At 37.1% G+C, this 19,039-nt stretch overlaps 1 long non-coding RNA gene across 1 annotated transcript in view; it reads left to right on the top strand.

The window, feature by feature from the left end:
- The first annotated feature begins 3,701 nt into the window (after positions 1-3,701).
- LOC140624264 (uncharacterized) overlaps positions 3,702-19,039 on the top strand; it is a 36,789-nt gene continuing 21,451 nt past the window's right edge. The window contains exon 1 of the long non-coding RNA XR_012023754.1: positions 3,702-4,178. This is a non-coding gene — a long non-coding RNA (uncharacterized lncRNA). The remainder of the gene's footprint in view (positions 4,179-19,039) is intronic.

The raw sequence follows: 19,039 nt of genomic DNA on the forward strand, positions 1-19,039 counted from the left end.
ATGTATAAACTTCAATACATGAGATTTGCATTTAAACATAGAATCTCTAAGACTCCAGGCCAAAAATTCTATGACTACGGTAATTTGGTACTAGTTATTTGATATGAGTTTACTGAAGATAATTCCTCAGTTTAGTTACCTCAGTTTTTTTTTTTCTTTTAATGTCTTTTTTTTTTTTCTTTTAATGTCTTAACATATACCTAGTCTAGTCAAGGCACACACAGAATGTCCACATAAGGCCCATCACTTGGGGCTTAACTGCTCGCTCCTGTCTGCAGAAATGTAAAGGCCACCCCAGGCCACCAACTTAATTATATCCAGGATGCGCACCAGAGGTGAAAAGCCTCCTAGAACTGTTTTTCAATCATCATCTCTCCAACTGAGCCGGACCAGTGACACTAAAACCAGCAATTAAAAGCCTCGAGTTTAGAAATACATTCAGTTTCCCAAGTCCCCAAATGGCAAAGGTTAAGTGAATTATGTGGAGATAATTCGCCAAGGTCCCAAGGGAGGGTTCTGCTAACTTCAGATCGCTGGCCGTTTTGGTCTTATTTTTCCCTTCCAAACTGATCTGCTTCTTGCAGTGGTGCTGCCAATGTAAATATCAGAAAAATAAGAATAGTTGCAGATAGAGAAAATTTAAAAAACTTTCAATATGTTTTCTTGGGGGAAGCCATGTGATTAGCCCATTTAGCATGTTTGTAACATGGAAGGTTTTCTTCCTTTAGCTAATTTTCAAGAATAAATGTGAGTCAATTTACACTCACCTCATATTAAAAACATTTGAGATCTTTACTGTGTTGCTTTGCTACTTAAATTGGAGCATGTCGCCGGGGATCTTACTGTGGGAGACCATAATGGGACCCGCAACTCTCCTCCAGGCTGAATTAGAACCACCCATTACACCTCGAGTTGTGTGGTAACACCTCCACAGTGTTTCCAATTAACTTTGTAAGTTTTTAATCAGTGACCAATGCATCTTTGTAAATTCAATTTACCTTTTATTGCACCACTATAAAGCGTCTTGCAGCATTCCGGTACTTTGTGAACATTTTACTTGCTACTGACATAAGACAGCTATTGGACCTACAACAAAGGCTAAGCTTTATGAGTTACCTGAATTAGGATGGAGGTGAAGTAATTAAACCCCAAAGAGCAAGACGGGGGGAAACAGCTATGCCTCCACAATCCACACACACCAATACACAGGCAGGAACTCCCGAAGCAACTCAGAAGCTGAAACATTTGAGATTAAATCCCCAGGAACTCCCTTCTTTTATTGTGAATTTTAACTCCTAATATGTTGACAGAAGTACATAAGTGAAAGGCTCAGGCACATTTTATTATTAAATCTATACTGCTATTTGTTTTTTCTTTAATCAGATTCAAATGCATCCTGTTAAAGAGCCATGGGTGATTAGATCATAAATCTGAATGACCTTGAAGATGATGAAGGAAATGCTTCTCTGTAAAGCGATCATCATGCTGCCAGCTTCATCAGTTACACATTTTTACAGGTGCAGAGAAAATGTTCAATTTCAGATAGCTTGCAAGAATCACTCAGAATAAAATATTACTTTATAAGATCTCCAGATAATAAAGCAGATGAACTAATTGCACTACTGAAAAATACGCTATATAGTTTTTTGGTTTCTATTTTTGCTCCTAAAATAAGAAAATGGCAAAAAAAAAAAATTAGAGGAAGGATTAATATAATTCCTTGACCTCAAATATAGCTACTCTAGGATCCCAGCTTAGGTTTTGTTGTGTTTGAATATTACTAATGACACATTAACTCATTGCCCCTCACTGCAAATTATTAACTAATTGTGCATAATATGGTCATGAGACATATCTTTTGTTACATATTTAATCAAAAGTCTGCATTTTTATAAAGGCAGCAAATTTATGGATGACATTTATGGTTTTTTCCTTAAGTACTGAAGAATTCTTTTGTCTTATTTTTAGATTTATCATTCAACCATGAGACATTTGACATTCAAGACGTAGATCTGCATCTTGCTATTATCACATTGAAAATATTATAAATGTTGTAATTTGTCAGAAGTTTTTTAGACACTGACATTATCCAGTTCACTAATTGATTCATTTATTCATCAATTTATTTATTCATTAAATGCCTAATACCTACCTAAGATAAATAGTGCCTAAAAATGTGACCCTTCTCCTGCAGACCGAGGATTATAAATGCAAGAAAAATTTCAGACCTACATACACTTAATGTGTTGTTTATTTTGGATGTTTATTTAGACTTTATTTGCTTTTCAGGTATCTTTAAAAATCAGCCATGACCTAAAACTTCTCATTGAATCTGTACATTGTTACCATTTCTAAACCATGGGCTTGGCTTTCTTTGACCTTTTCTGAAGGGCATACTCTTTAAATACGGTTTTGATTCTTCTGTATCATAGATGATTTTGATAGCTTATGAATTCTTCATAATACATATACAAACCAGTCAAAATACAGCTTTGATTTCATTACCCTATTTTTTCCCATTCTTTATTATGTGCATTAAAGAAATAAGAAAATGCTTGACAGGTTACTATATAGCTACTTTAGAACGTAGGAATTAGATGTGAAAAGCACCCTTTTAAATTGCTGTATACCGATCATTAGTTTCTCACCATTTCTGCTGGGTGCTCAAAAATATATGACAAAAAATATATATATATATATATGACCAGATACAGAAGAGGAGTTTCAATAGATAGTATTGAGTTTATGTTCTTTATCCCACAGTATGATCTTCACCCAATCGAAGTAACATTCCAACAGCAGGGCTGCAACTGGAGGACAAATGGGCCCTGGCATGGCAGTCACATGATGGGGAGGCTTTCAAGGGGTTACTAAACTTTACCCCCCTTTGGCCTATCCCTAACAAAATCAGCCATGGGATGTTCAAAGGGGTGAAGAGAGAGATGTGGCTACCCAGCACTCAGGCCTTCATGATCATTTCCCAAGACCTTCATCTGACACCCCAGAGTGACATCAGAACTTGCCCCAAAGATGAGGCACATCAGAGGTTAGAATGAAAAGCTTTGGAGAAGTGCCTTGATATAGTGACTAAGCTATGAAAGGCTGCCACTAGTTAAGAGCTTGAAATATGCAGGCATGGAGTTTGTCACATCCACCCCCACATGGTGGATGGGGAAGCAGAGGCTTAGGAATTGATTAAGAGCTAACAAAACTTTGGAACTAGAATGCACACCCATCTTGGCTATGAATTTCAGGGCTATGGATGTTACTGCAGACAGTAAGAGTACCCATGCTCTTAACCACTGTGCCACCTCACCCATCAGATGCCAGAATGTCATGCTATCTCTGAAGCCTAAATCCTCATTCTTTAAAATTTTAAATCTATGAATTATACCTTGAGTAACAAAATTTACATCCCAGAAACCCACCCTGATGCAAAAGCTGAATTATTACTATATTCTAGTGCTATTTCCTTTTACTTAATGCTGCCAAGCTATGCCTGATGGAGACACTGTTGTACAGATACGTTGGAATTAAAGATCCCCTCTGAAATAGCAAGAGTCTGCCCTATTTTATTGCAAAATGTGGCTCTATTTTAGAAAAGTAGACTAATTGTCTTGCCTCCCACCCCCCCACCCAGCCATCACTGGATCGTTTCCATTTAAACCATCTTATAGCCAAAGCCACTTTACATCATTTAGGTTTAGCCCTTTAAATAAAAGGCTTCTAATATCTCTTACATATGAAGGATTTTAGAGTATTGTATATGATATGCAAACTGTTTGCATTAAAATCTAAAACAAGATTTGTATATATTCCATGTTATTTGGCCACATAAAACTCCGGCTCTTGAAGTAATTAGGGATCATTGGAAATTATCATTTTGGATCCTAGTCAGGGAGTATTTTAAAGATCAATGAACATCGGAGGCTTCCAAATTCCACATTCCGCATTCCACCCTCTCCACACCCAAAAGAAAGAAAGATTAAAAACAAATTCCTCTGGTATTGTCAGTTGTTCTCAGGCATTCTCCGCACACCCGCTCGCGGGATCGGCCGCAACAGCTCAATCAATAGGGAAGAGTAATGTAATCATTGCCGCCGCGTTTTCTGTAATTCCTCATTGTGGTAGCAACAGCATTTCAATAATATTCAGAGAGACTATTTATGGTGCTTAAGGTAAGAGGTTTGTGCCATGTGTAGAATATCAAAAAATTCAGTGCTAATATTTAACCCCTAATGAGAAACATTCTTAAGGAAAGAAACATTTCAGCACTTCTCTGTGCCGGACAATAGTCAGAGGACACTGAGCCACAGGGCATTTGAATGGGAAAAATAGTACGTGATGACCATTAATTAATCGAGGACCAATACAATATAGCATACCCCCACCATAAGAGATTACATGGCTGATAAATGAAAAATGAGGACACCCACTATATACTGATACAAAAACTTCTCCAAGGTATTTTGTCCCGCAAAGCACAACACTATCCTCCTGCATAGTGTATACAGGAGGCTATCTTTTATGTGTAAAAGGAGAAAAATTAAAGATATACATATGTATTTACTTCTTTATAAATAAGGAAACTGAAAGCTGTATCTAAAACTGATAACATTTTTCATCTGGGTGTGTGTGGGGGGTTGGGGGTACTGGGGTGGATGAAAGACAGGAATGAGTAGAAGATGCTTTTATATATTCATATATATGATTTTAAACATGTGAATAATTATTTGAGAAATTAAAAGTTATATAAGTGGTATATGTATTATCAGCAGGGAATGAGTTTAATAAATATGGTATATTCATAGAGTGGAATATTATGTGGCCATAAAACAGAATAAGGAAGCTTTCTATCTACTGATTTAGAAAGATCCCTAGATGCGTTATTGTGTTTAAAAGGAAATCCATATACAGAATAATGTCCTTAATATGCTACCATTTTTGTGGAAGGAGGATGAGTATTTGCTTGCATGTGATTAATTAGCTCTGAAGGAACACACAGGAAATAAATAGCGGTGATTGGTGTGTGAGGGGAAACAACTGTGTGGTGTGACTTGAGGTTGGGAGACTCTTCATCGAATAGCCTTTCTATGCTTTTCTCTTCACCACTTGAATATATTATCTTTTTATGATAATAAAATTCAGGCATTCATTTTTTAAATTGTAGTATTTAACTACAATTACTGCTTTTTCCTGAAGAAAGAAAAGAATTAATTAATAAATTGATCTTGGAATTAGAGAAAAGAAAACCAAGCTCTAATTCATCAAACTATCTCATTTGACAGACTACTAATCTAACCACTACCAAAGTACTAATATTTCTCCTCACTTTTCTCTATACTAATTTGACTGGAGTGTACTGTCTTTGATTCAAATGTACCTTAATAAAATTAACTGGATTCATTTTTTTTCTAGACATGTAAATAAATGTCAGGCTTGTCTCCCATCCACCCCACCTCCCATTCCAGGAAGGGAGGACTAAATGGATTGAGACTGTGTAATTTAAATTTTACCTGGCTCATTATCACTTTCAAATAATTTATGCATTTTAAGCAGCTGCTTTTCTTCTCCTTATGTGTCAATCATGCAAATTAGCAACCCCTCAATGAAACTAGCCTATAATAAATCAATTTTTAAACTAAGTATTTCACAGGATTATCTTTCCCTGTACAGATTTTAACAGCTGTAAAACACCAGCACTTCCAATTGGAAAGTCATGGAGAGATCATGAGCTTATAGTTAAACAAATCTGGGGTTTAATCTTGACTCTGACATTTATAAACTACATATCCTTGGACAAATCATTTAACCTCTTTAATCCTCAGTCTTCCTTATCTGTAAAATGGGAATGAGAATGCCTATTCGCAGGGCTGTCATTTAAAAGGCATATTAAATTGTTTAGTAGAATGCCTGATAGTAGAGTGGCCAATAGTCTTGGTTTGCCTGGGACTCTTTCCTTCAGTACTGCAAGTCCTACCCACTGGGAAACCCCTCAGTCCAGGGCAGATCTGGACAGCTAGTCACCCAACTGGTACAAAAGGAATATTCATTGCGAATTAAAATCTTGAGTGCACAGAGTAGGGAGGGCAATAGCACCCATAGTAGGTTGTTTTGTTTCTTGGGGAACTTCTGAGAGGAGGATACAAAAAGTCAGCTCTGAAACTTTTAGACAACAGAAGCACAAGATAGGCAAGGAAAGGTGAGTAGTGACTTGACTTGGGAGCCAGACGGCCTGAGTTTTATTTAGTTCTGGTTCTGGTTGAAGACCAACAGTGTGGCTTCAGTGCTACTGGGCTTTGGGTTCATCAGCTGTAAATGAGAACTTTAAACCAGCTCTTTCTTAGCTCTAAAAGTCTACTTTAGGAATAGTCAGAAATGGGATCCCTGGGTGGCGCAGCGGTTTGGCGCCTGCCTTTGGCCCAGGGTGCGATCCTGGAGACCCGGGATTGAATCCCACGTTGGGCTCCCGGTGCATGGAGCCTGCTTCTCCCTCTGCCTATGTCTCTGACTCTCTCTCTCTCTCTCTGTGTGACTATCATAAATGAATTTTTTAAAAAAAAATAAAAAAGAAAGGAATAGTCAGAAATGCTCACGTGCTAGGAAAATATCTGAACATCACCAAAAGGCAATGGAAAAGCTCAATGTTCCTTGTCTCGTCAGCCCCTCCCATGCTGTGAGCGTGTATCAAGCATTGTCTACTATGTTGAGAACTTTCTGCTGGATAGAAACAAGGTGAATGAGATCCAGCCCCAGACCTACACTCACATAGGACCAAGTGAGCATTATTTTTGCCTACTAGAATCTGAGGAATCTCTGGCAAGAAGTTGGTAACCAGGGTCTAAAGGTTAGGTAAAACATGAATGGGCTGTAGATGGCAAGATACTGAGGACAGAGGCAACAGTCTGAATGGAGGGGAGAATGCTAGTAGGCTGGAATCCTAGTGCAGACTGTGGAGATAGGTCATGAGGTTTGCTGAGAGCAGAGAATAAATACTCCAGAGAGCTCTAGTAAAAGAGGGTCTTTGCAATACCACCCACTGCCAAGTGAGAAAGAAAATGGAGGCCTTGGGTAATGAGGAGGAGAGAGATGAAAATCTAAAGTGGAACCAGAGCAAGGCCAAGGGAAGGTTTCTTTAGAAAAGAGGGGACATGGTTGCAATACTTGACAAATTTGCAGCAGAGAGAACATACATAGAAAAGTTCACTTTGGAAAGGAGCAGGGGGTTTTCTTCTTCCCTCATTTGGGCACGGGAATAAAAGAAAACTCCAGAGAAGCCAAGCGGTGGTAGAATGGGTTTCCTGGTCTCAATCAACAGAATAAAATACCAGTCAATGCCACCATGCTAACCCTTTTAGTTGATTTAACTATCACCTCAATATGGTGAATTATCTTCGTGGGTACGGAACAAGGACAGTGGTGTTCAATTAACAGGATAATGTTTTGGTTAACTGAAGGTTTATTGAATGTTTCAAATAGAAATTATGCCTTGTTCCAACTTCTGTTTTTTTGGATTTTATAAAAATCTATTGATCTATTCTCCTCTCCTGGCAATTAAAGCATAAAGGTGGGCAGCCTGGGTGGCTCAACAGTTTAGCGCCACCTTCCACCCAGGACGTGATCCTGGAGGCCCAGGATCAAGTCCCACGTCAGGCTTCCTGCATGGTGCCTGCTTCTCCCTCTGCCTGTGTCTCTGCCCCCCCCCCCTGTGTCTCCCATGAATAAATAAATAAAATCTTTATTTAAAAAAAAAAGCATAAAGGTGGACTTAAGGATAGGATTTATTGGATTTTAATTTAAAAATTGTTAATTATAAAAAATTCAAAGAGGAAAAATTCTCACATACCCCCCCCAATCCAAATATTACTAAGATTTTGGGGCCAGTATTTCCTCCTAGTTTTTTTCTAGGGATTTTTATTGTTATGATATTATGCAAATTGTTAACATATATCACAGTGGGTCTTTTTTCACTTAACCAAAAAACCAAGAATTTTCTCATATTACTGCAAACTCTTACAAGAATTTGCTTACACTCATCATTTTAATATCTGTATTCCATGATAAGACTATACCATAAATTATCCACCTACCCCTCTATTTGGACATTTGGGTTGTTTTTAATTTTTCACTATTATATGTAATGCAACAGCACACAACCATATAAAGAAAAGATATTTTCTAATTTATTTAGGATTGTTTTCTTTACCTTGATTTCCCAGGAATAAATTTTTTGACCTCTTTTTTTTAGTATAGTTTACATATCTTGGAAGTCACTCATTTAAAGGATACAGTTGTTTTTCATATATTCACAAATATGTGCAACCATTACCACAGCCAGTTTTAGAGCATTTTTATTGCCCCCAAAAGAAATCCTATACTGTTTAGCTATCACCTCCCTACTCCTCACCCAACACCCACCTCTCACCAGCCCTAGGCAACCACTACTCTATTCTCTATCTGTACAGATTTCCCTGTTCTGGACATTCCATATGAATGGAATCATGTACTATGTGGTCTTTTACAACTGTCTTCTTTTACTTAGCATAATGTTTCCTTTTATAGCTGAGTAATATTCCATTATATGGATATACCACATTTTGTTTATCCATTCCTTTAGTTAATGGGCAATTGAGTTGTTTCCACTTTGAGCTACTGTGAGTAATGCTGCTATAAGCATTTGTGTACACATTTCTGCGTGTACCTATGCTTTCATTCTTTAGTGTATATACCTAGGAATGGAATTGCTAGATCATAGGGCTACATCACAGAAATATAGGTCACAGAAATATAAATTCCTGCCCAAGAGAGTTAAGATACATGTAAGTCTCTTAATATGTATCTCCAAGTTGCTTTTCAAAAAGCTTTGAATTAAGTTTTAACTCTATGATTGAAGATCTTACTGTTATTCATGGTCGGTTCTCAGGAGTAATGATGTCCCAAAATAACAGCCTAGGACAGTGTTGTCCAATAAAAATATCATACAACTCATTAGGTAATTTAAAATCTTCTAGTAGACACATTTTTTTAAAAAGTAATAAACAGGGGAGTGTGGGTGGTGTAGTCCGTTAAGCATCTATCTGACTCTTGATTTCAGCTCAGGTCATGATCTCAGAGACATGAGATTGAACCTCACCTCGGGTTCTGTGCTGAGCACCAAGTCTGCTTGGGTTTCTCTCTGCCTCTCCTTCTGCCTCTCCCCTTGCACACTCACGTGCTCTCTCTCTTTCTCTCTCAAATAAGTCTTTAAAAAAGTAATAAGTGAAATTAATTTTAATAATATATTTTATTGAACTCAATATATCCAAAATATATCTTTTCAAACTATATATTTAAAAATTATTGCTAAGGTTTTTTTTCTTCTTTATTCACATTCAGTTTCTGAAATCTAACATGTGTTTTACACTTTACATCTCCATTTGTTTTTGTTTCTGGTTTGTTTTTGTTTTGTTTTGTTTTGAGATTTTATTTATTCATGAGAGACACAGAGAGGCAGAGACGCAGGCTCCCCACAAGGAGCCAGATGCAGGATTCAATCCTGGAACCAGGGATCATGCCCTGAGACAAAGGCAGATGCTCAGCCTCTGAGCCACCCAGGTGTCCCTCACATCTCCATTTGAACTAGGCACATTTCCAGTGCTCAGTAGCCAAGTGTGGCTTAGTGGCTACTGTATGGAATAGCACAGGTCTAGGAATTTGGCTATCTTCTTTGGAAGGTGGCAGGCGGTTACTTTTAAAAACATATCCTCATTTATGTCCCTTTGTTACCTTACTCTTTTTAATAAAAATGAAGCAGAAACAAAATTTAACTGACTAAAAAAGCCTCCTAGATAAGAGAATGGCTTACTAAATACTATTTTACTGCTTCATATTTCTACCTGTTGAGTAACAATGTATAATGGGTGAAAAAAAAGACAACTTTAAAAGATACACTCCTTTATTCCAGCTTACTTGAACAGATCCTGGGGCTAGTTTTGTTTCTAGAATCTACATTATGTTACTGAATGCTAAACACCAGTGCTAACATTCTCTTAAATTAATAAAAATTTCTTTTGTTTAGTCTTTAATGATGAAATGAACAGGAAAGAAGAAAAGCAAGAAATAGATTTGACTGTGCTATACTGATGAAAACCATGTTTTTCAATTTATTCTCACAATAAAAAGTATTTGATCTGAAATCCTATATAATCCCAGGATGCAACAATCCTTCTCTGTTGTATGGCAACTTCCTGCCATGCATAATTATTTTCCAAAAGCGTATCAGGTCAGAAATGAAGCAGAGAATGGGGGAAAGAGTCCATAGTGATCTTAGGCAGATTTTATTTTACTAGTAGGAATCAGTTGGATAGTTATTACCACCTGGCACTGCTAATGAGTCTAGTTGGGAAAACAAAGCAGCAAAGCATTCCACAGCAGACTGCACCGTGGTCCAGTTCTGGGGAGTCTTTTGGGGTCTGTTGAGCATCTGAAGATACATTTGAAGGTGTTTTGGCTGTTATAAAAATCAAATTCTTCATTCTTCAGTTTTAAAAGAAACCTTTTGCTTAGAAAGAATTACCAGTTGTGATTCATTGGTGCTTCTATAACCTAAATATCTTACTGTATTTATAAAATAACTTCTTATAGCTCAAATATATCTTATACATTAAAAACAATTTATTTATAATAGTCTTGGAGGAAGTAGACCATCTCTTTCAAGAAAGTATTTCCACTACTAATTCAAATGGCCTCTAAGGAGCCTAAATAAAGAGACCCTATATTGTAGTCATTCAGTGCAGGAAGTCTGATGTCAGAGTCCTAGATTCAAATATGAGCTCCATTTACTATCCAAGTTATTTTTCTGTGCATAAGAGCCCCCTCCTGAAAATAGGAATAATGACAGCTATATTAAGGTTGAAGTGACATAATGTATAAATGGTACTTAACAGAAAGGCCATCACTTCTCTTTATTGTGGGTTTTAGGGGGATTATTGATTTCATATACATCTTATGGATTCTAAGATATCACAGCAGAATAGAGAATAGCAAATAAAAAGTCAGGGAATATCAAAGAATCAAGCACCGATTATTATAGTATAAAATTGCTATGCTGTATTGAAGAAAGCATGGCTATTCCCCAGGCTGTGAGAACTAAGGAAAAGAGGACTGGAGCAATGGGCAGGGGAAATAGTGGGAAACATGAACTTATTTACCAAGAAGATGTTTTACTAACACACTCCATATGTTGTTAACTAATTCACTACATATTTACTGAGCACTAAGTGTATGCAAAGTACTATGCTTGGAATTGAGGTTACAAATATGAGATATGCCACCTGCCTTCCGTAATCTTTTTTTTTTTTATTTTATTTATTTATTCATGACAGACAGAGAGAGAGACACAGGCAGAGGGAGAAGCAGGCTAGGTGCAGGGGATCCCGGGTCTCCAGGATCACACCCCGGGCTGAAGGCAGCGCTAAACCTCTGGGCCACAGGGGCTGCCCTGCCTTCAGTAATCTTAAAGCCCAACAGAGTGTTGTCTTTATGACTGTATGTACCACCTTACCTTGTAGGTCGTCGCTGGCTTGTCAGCCCTGACCTCTTGGTTATGAGCAGCAATGCTTTCTTATTCACATCTGTACCTCTGCATTGTGCACAGTGGCTGGCTCATAATAACTACTCAATAAACATTTGCTGAAGTGACTTCCTTAGCAAGAAGGAATCAATCATTATTGGATTTCCAGCTGTAATAGATAAACTCTTTGAAGGCAGAGACCCATGCTTGTAAATGTCTTCATTCTAAGAAAGGTGGAATTTTGATAGTAGTTACACCACTATTAAAGCATTATCATGCAAAAAAATAAAATAAAATAAAGCATTATCATTATAATGAGAGTCACTCTGTAATATCATATTTCCAACAGGTTTCTTTAGTCACAAGTACAAAAAATACACAATTGCATTGCACTGTCATATCTAATCAAGGGAAATAAAGCAATGAAAATGTGCTCTGATATGTTTTTTTTTTTTTCTTGAAGTCTGGAAAACCTTTTATTTTTCAATGAGAGACCTTTTTGTTGAATCATAAATGCTGGGATTTCATCATTATTTTCTACTCAGATTACTTTATTCCTCTTTTTAAAATAAAATTTAGAGTAGCCCAGGTAGCTCAGCAGTTTAGCACCATCTTCAGACCAGGGAGTGATCCTGGAGACCCAGGATCGAATCCCACATCGGGCTCCCTGCATGGAGCCTGCTTCTCCCTCTGCCTGTGTCTCTGCCTCTCTCTCTCTCTCTGTGTCTCTATGAATAAATAAATAAAATCTTTAAAAAAAATGTAGACAATGAAACACACTTAAAGGAGGAAAGACAGATTGTATCATATGTGTGTGTTCCAATTCTCATGTGAAAATAATGTAGTCAATGAGAACAATTCATAATACTGTTGCTGTGTATTTGATAAAATTATATTTTGAGGAGTACATCCTTTCTGATGCCCTGTGAAGTAAATTGTGCATTAGGATATTATTAACTTTGTTAGATTGTGGAAGTTTACAGCAACGTTTTGATGGGGTAAGTGGAGGCAAATTATAGATATTCCTAGTCTATTGAAGCTCATTATGATTGGCAGTCTGGAATCGAATGCTAATCTACAGCCGAATCCAAGCATGATGACTTTCCATTAATCTGTGATGGGTTTTTATTTCTTTATTATGAGCTAAATGTGTAAATTCAAAAGAATTAACAAAGCCATCTTGGCACGATTTAATTCTCAGGCTCCCTCTGCTGGTAGTAAAAGACAACAGATTTACAGAGAACTTAAGAATGAGAGTAGTATCACTATTTCCGCAATTTTGCCTTTTACAGTAAAGCGAAATTTATTGTTAGACATTCATGTAATAAAACCAAGTTTTTTGGTTTATAGCTAGCCAGTTTTCTCACTAAAGATTAAGCGATATTTTGTGGTTAAATTAATTCATATTTTCATCACAGAAAATTGAACTATTTTGTATTTAAAATAAATATTTGCCAGAGTTATACAGATTAATTTATAACATCACTTATACAAATGATCACCAACAGCTTTCATAAGCAGAAACGGAACACTTAATAAAGACATACTGAAGATTTAGTAGCTACCCAAACTACTTTATCCTCTCCTATATAAATCCTGTACAACGTAAATACACACCCCACATACCATCCAATAAAACAATTACTTTTTAGGCCATAAGATCTCAACATAACACATAAAAATACATTGCAATTTGGAAAAAATATATTCGACTTGCAATTCTCTGAGTATTTGTGTATACAGTGCTGTTTAAACTTTGAAAAGCATTTTCACATTTATCATCACATTTTATCCCAAAGCCCGTGAGACAGAGCAGATACAATTATCCCTATTTTACAGACAAAGTAACTGAGATCAGAGAAGTTAAATGATTGGCCCCATTATGCACTAGTTAGCAGAAAAGAGGCTTCAGCTCTTCCAAAAGGGTCTGCAGGCCTCTCTTTTGAGAGCTATTTAATAAAAAGGCATTAAGAAAATTATCTAACTTGTCTAGTTTTTTATTAACCGTGTTGTCTTGAATTGCCTATCCATATTTATGCTTCACAATCCCCTATTCAGATCACCTCTTAATGAACCCAAATCTTCTGAAAGCTATAGACAATTTTCAACTAAGTGTCCTGGTAAAGAAATAGAAGAGAGAAAAAAGAACCAAGTGGGGACCAGTTTAGCATTATCCACTGGGTTGGTGCAAGAATTGGGGAGGGCTGTGTTCTCCTGACCAAGTTCTAAGATCATTTGGGAAGTGATAAGAGTTAGGTGATTGTATAGAAATGTAACCTGGGTTCTAATTGGGTCAACCTCAAGATAAAAACAAATGAATACTCCAGTTCCCAGGAGTCACCCAGGCCTATAAAGTAGAGTCTTTCAAAACCAAATCACGAACTTAGCTTTTTTTCCCCATGCATAAGTGAACAACCTTTTAGCAAAATTTAATGACAGAGTTGAGACCAAAGATTCTGGTCTAACTAACAATCCTCAGTGAAATAGGTTTGATGGTTTCAGTTGAGTGCATATCATGAAAGCACTCTGGCACAATTGATAGGATGTTCATGAGGAGGTAATATACAGATCCACAGATTAAATTACTTTTCACCCCAAGAGATATTTATAGGGGCGATCTATCAAGGTTACAGAGAACAGCAGTGACATGACAGTGGAATGCTCAACCTAAGCTTATATGCTAGAACATAAAGACACCTGCAATTTTATCCTTGTTAACTACTACAATTGACAACTTTTCATTTAAAAAAATATTTTGGTTCAGAAGTCAGTTCTAAAGATTTATACTTGTTCTTCAAGTTGAATAAAAATGCAAAAATATATCTTTTATTATAGAAAAGATACTACCTGCATCTTAAAAAAAATATATAAAATTACTGTTTTCATAGCAAGAAAAAGTCTATTTTATTATAGAATAGATGCTACTTCTATCTTCAAATAAGAAATAAAGACCAGAAATACAAAATTATTGTTTTTCATCACCATAAAATCCATTCAATTGCAAAAAAAATATTTTTCTGAATAGAAATTTCAGTAAGCATTTTGCCTCTAGAAAGCCTACCGTGAAATCAACTCAATTTCAACTACATTTCAATGTTAGGTAATACTGATGGATAGAATTGTCATCTTCTACCTCACAAATTCTACTTCACTAACTCTTAATTGGAATGAATCTGTTCCACCTGACCTTTAGATACACACATGTTCAAAATTGTGTTATTTTCTGGATCTTGTCAACAATCAAGAAAATAGACCTAACTGTGCTTTCAAAAAATATAATAACACTTTAACATTATCTCATATATCTGATTACTTCATTCTTCAGACACAACAACCAAGGAAGCAGAAGAAAACCAAAAAAAAAAAAAAATCTAAGAAATAAAAATAAATCAGACCTAAGTTCATTCACTTTATTCGCAAGAAAGTTCCTTGGCACCTCTTTTATAGTCTATTTCCTCTTATTTTTAACGTTCCAACAAGCTTGATTACCCAGGAAGAAAAGTATTGCTAGAGGTGGGCATATTGACATTAAGAACAGCGTTTTATATATACCAGATATAAGTCAAACTACCACTCATGTCCAGAGAAAGGATTGTAAAATTGTAAAACACACACCAATTCGTGTCTAGTCTGTCATAATAGCAGAGAGCAAGATTGAAATGTACACTTATAATTTCTAACGCACAATAAGCTAAAGACCCTATACTGCCTGCTAACCCTATTGCTTGGCTTCGGTGGGGCTATCACAGAGAGAGAGAGAGAGAGACCCCTGAGCAAGTTTACTCTAGGGAGGGGAGGCCAAATCTCTTCCTCCACACCTGAGTGCAAACACAGGTTCAGAGGCCCAGAGAAGGGCCTCGCCAGGAGGGAACAACCAGAGTTGGCAGCCCATGTAACCCGCATTCACTTATCCATGCAAGGCCACTTCTACAGGGCCTCCATTGCAGGTTCTTCTGTTCTGCTTGTACTTTGACACAGGAAAGCTGCGTCCCCACCCCTCCTGGGTAGCATCCAACAGGGGTGGAAGTGAAGGAAGATTTTCTCCTTTTGATATTGGAGCAGTCTGACAAGAGCTAGAAATAGAAACTCAGGTTTACATGTTTGATGACCAGTTGTCTTCCCAAAGTGATAAATCGTGGTTAAATCAGAAAGCCATATCAAATACCTTTTGCCAATCAACCTTTCAATACTGTGTTTAGTCCCATTTTTCTCTCTATAAATATAACCTTAATTTGATGAAGTCATAGTTGCTGTGTTTCTTTGGTTCTCTCTTTAAATGTTGAGCCCAACAAAAATCGGACTATTCTATAAAAGACAATATCATGAGAGAAGTTTCTAATTTAAGTGGATATCTTTGAGAATCTTCAAGCAAACATTTGGAAATGTTTGGCTAGACAATTTAGAGAATCTCCAAGTGATCATTCAAAACCAGGTCTCAACCTTCTTAATAAAGATCCTTTGCTGCAAATCCTTGAACTTTTAGTATCTGCTGATTAGAAAGCTACATAGTGATGACAAGCCACTGTGCCAGGTTAACAATTTAATTTTAAATTAACGTGCATTTAATCATAACATCTCATATATTTGAAAGTTAGCAATACAAATATATAGGAGACACAAATTCAAGACCCACTCACACACCTTTCACAGTAACTCCAAGGGCTCTACAAACTAAGACCCACAGATTGGAAACTACTTCTTTAGAATGACTAAACTCATGAAAATATTAAGTAGCTGAAAGAACATCTGACCATTTTGAATGTGGGCAGGTTTTAATTTGGCAAGAATCTGGGGAAAAGATCAAATTAACTGTCTTCCCCGCCTTTTTTAGATCAAGTGCATTTTGAATATAAATAGGATAAAGAAACAGAAAAACTGAATACTTGACTGTCATTGAAACCAAAGAGCCATTACATTTTAACACAGGAAGGGATGTCATTAAAAACCTATCCTTATGTGAGAAAAATATTTTGTTGGTTTTTTTTTCCCCCATTTTATCTTTTATCCTAGGGGGGGGAAAAAGGCAGAAACTTACAGAATGGGGCAGCCTGGGTGGCTCGGAGGCTTAGCACTGCCTTCGGCCCAGGGTGTGATTCTGGAGACCCAGGATGCTGGAGTCCCATGTCGGGCTCCCTGCATGGAGCCTGCTTCTCCCTCTGCCTGGTCTCTGCCTCTCTCTCACTCTCTCTCTCTCTCTCCCTCTCTCTCGGTCTCTAATAAATAAATAAAATCTTAAAAAAAAAGAAAGAAAGAAAGAAAGAAACTTACAGAATGATTAAGTAGGAGAGTCTTGTAGTGAATAAGCACTGAGTTTTCAGAGCCATGAATTTAACACCAGGTCTCAGCCCTAGCCAACTGTAGGATCTTGAGTTTCTTCACACCTATGTTTCATATGTAAAATAAGAATAGTACCTTCATTAGAGAAAATAATGATAAAGGTCGGACGAAGTACTATAAAGTACTTGGTGCATATTGATATCTCAAAAAATGGTGGCCATTATTATGCTTAGAGAATTTTGCCTGTGAATGGATGCACAAGTGAGCTGTACCTTTAGAAAGCTAATATATTTTTAGTATACGTAAAGGAAGAACAAATTGCAAACAGACCTGAAAGCCAAAGGCCCAAAATGCAAAGAGAGTGCAGATAGGTAGCTATCCTTACTCTACTTAAGTCAGCTCCAGGAGATGAGAGAAGGAATTTTTATCACTGTTTATTTTGTGCTTGGGCTCTTTGCTGAGGCCACGAGTACTAAATGGTGTCTACACTCTTGGTATTACAGGAACCACTTGCAGAAGAATTAAGCAATTCTCATACTTAAAAAAAAAAAAAAAGCCCATAGACCTAGGAGAATGTTTGAGACAAGCATGGATTATGACAGAGACATAGTTTTCAGACCTTCTTGCTTACGTGAAATTTATAGATCTCATTTGTGAGAGGAAGCCAGGTTTCCATGTTTAAATAGGCATATGTATCCCACTGCTAGATTTAGAGATTGTTTATTGTCAAAAAGACTCTCAGATGGGCTCATATGCTGATACTGCAGTTTTTCTTTAATAGAATATTAATTGCTTTCCACTACTACCTCAAAACAATTGAAAAAAATATGAATCACAAATATGTTGTGGCTTTAAGCTAAAAGAGTTTCCACTTCATTTCTTTTAAGATATTTTTTTTTAATTCATGAGAGACCAGAGAGAGGCAAAGACACAGGCAGAGGGAGAAGCAGGCTCCCTGCAGGGAGCCCACGGGGACTTGATCCCCATCTCTGTCTCCAGGATCACACCCGGAGCTGAAGGCGGAGCTAAACCACTGAGCTACCCAGACTGTCCTCCACTTCCCATTTTTTATAACTCTGAATATTATGCATTTTTTTTACCTTGACAATGAATAGGTATAAAAGTCTAGTTCTTCATATTTGGTGAGAAGAGAGGGAAGAGATCTCAACTTAGAATTTCCTTTTTTCTTGTAACTTATTAAAATACTTAGGAGCCAAACATTTAGCTTCACTCGAAATAAGGATTGTAACATCAAGAAAGTACCCTTGGCCCTTCAGGGATTTTCTTGAAGTCTGCAGAAAATCATCCTGATAGCACCTGAAGGATCAGGAGGGGATAGTTCAATTACAGTTGGGAAGTGCTGCAAGGAAGATCTGCACATAATTCTCACAGTGCTCATTACCTCTGGCTTTCTGCCTTAGCAACTGCCATGTACTACATCAAGCGTGTAAATGTTCTATGCAGAATGTTTTTTTGTCACAGCCTTTGGGCTCCTGGAGCACAGACAGGGCTAAGAGAAAGTTAGCATAAAATATTTGGGATCCAGTTCCCTAACTTTTCAAAATATTGAGGTTTTAATCATAAGATATATGATTAATAAAAATATCTAAATGTACTACATAATAGTTTGGTTAAATCATACAACAGTTCTATGAAGGATATAGATACTGTTACCACCTTCACCTGAGTCTGTGTGATGGGTTGCTTCCCCGTATAAGGTTTAAGAATTCATACAAAGTCACCCATTACATTAGGCCCACGTATCCTAGTTCCTCTCTGCTTTCCTGAGGGCATATTAGGCCTAGGCATTGTTCTAGTAAATTCTCAGTTTCCCATTCAGGCTCCTATCATTCTTAAATCCATTCATCCCTTCCATAAGCACTTATTGAGCTCCTACTGTATGCCAGGCACTAAGTATACATATGTATATACTCCCTACCATTGGGTAGGTTATAATCTGTGGGAGAGACAAAGATAAACAAATGAACACACAACTACAGATTGTGGTCCACACTGAAGGAAATAAGTAGCAAGGTGACAGTCAAACCTAGAGATCCTCTGTGGTGTAACATTCAAGCCACAGTCTGTAAGATGAGAAGCACCCAGAGCTTCCCAGGATGTAGGAACAGTAGGAATGTGCTCAAGGATTCCTGGGTATTCCCAGAAGGCACAGAAGATCAGTGTGGCTGAGGCAGAGCAAGTGAGGAGCAG

The sequence above is a fragment of the Canis lupus genome, chromosome 34 (genome assembly GCF_048164855.1).
Source record: "Canis lupus baileyi chromosome 34, mCanLup2.hap1, whole genome shotgun sequence".
NCBI lineage: Eukaryota > Metazoa > Chordata > Mammalia > Carnivora > Canidae > Canis > Canis lupus.